This window comes from Salmo salar, chromosome ssa03, assembly GCF_905237065.1.
Source record: "Salmo salar chromosome ssa03, Ssal_v3.1, whole genome shotgun sequence".
Taxonomy (NCBI): domain Eukaryota; kingdom Metazoa; phylum Chordata; class Actinopteri; order Salmoniformes; family Salmonidae; genus Salmo; species Salmo salar.
Genome location: NC_059444.1, coordinates 17,722,256 through 17,723,204, shown reverse-complemented (window position 1 = coordinate 17,723,204; position 949 = coordinate 17,722,256).

Genomic DNA, 949 nt, shown 5'->3' with positions numbered 1-949 from the left:
GGCCACTCCAATACCTTGACTTTGTTGTCCTTAAGCCATTTTGCCACAACTTTGGAAGTATGCTTGGGGTCATCGTCCATTTGGAAGACCCATTTGCGACCAACCTTCAACTTCCTGACTGATGTCTTGAGATGTTGCTTCAATATATCCACATACATTTTCCTTCCACATGATGCCATCTATTTTGTGAAGTGCACCAGTCCCTCCTGCAGCAAAGCACCCCCACAACATGATGCTGCCACCCCCGTGCTTCACGGTTGGAATGGTGTTCTTCGGCTTGCAAGCCTCCCCCGTTTTCCTCCAAACATAACAATAGTCATTATGGCCAAAAAGTTATATTTTTGTTTCATCAGACCAAAGGACATTTCTCCAAAAAGTATGATCTTTGTCCCCATGTGCAGGTGCAAACCGGAGTCTGGCTTTCTTATGGTGGTTTTGGAGCAGTGGCTTCTTCCTTGCTGAGCGGCCTTTCAGGTTATATCGATATAGGAATCGTTTTACTTTGGATATAGATACTTTTGTGCCTGTTTTCTCCAGCATCTTCACAAGGTCCTTTGCTGTTGTTCTGGGATTGATTTGCACTTTTGCACCAAAGTACGTTCATCTCTAGGGGATAAAACATGTCTCCTTCCTGAGCGGTATGACGGCTGCGTGGTCCCATGGTGTTTATACTTGTGTACTGTTGTTTGTTATTTGTACAGATAAACGTGGTACCTTCAGGCGTTTGGAAATTGCTCCCAAGGATGAACCAGACTTGTGGAGGTCTACAATTTTTTTCTGAGGTCTTGGCTGATTTCTTTTGACTTTCCCATGATGTCAAGCAAAGAGGCAAATACATCCACAGGTACACCTCCAATTGACTCAAATTATGTCAATTAGCCTATCAGAAGCTTCTAAAGCCATGACATCATTATCTGGAATTTTCCAAGCTGTTTAAAGGCACAGTCAA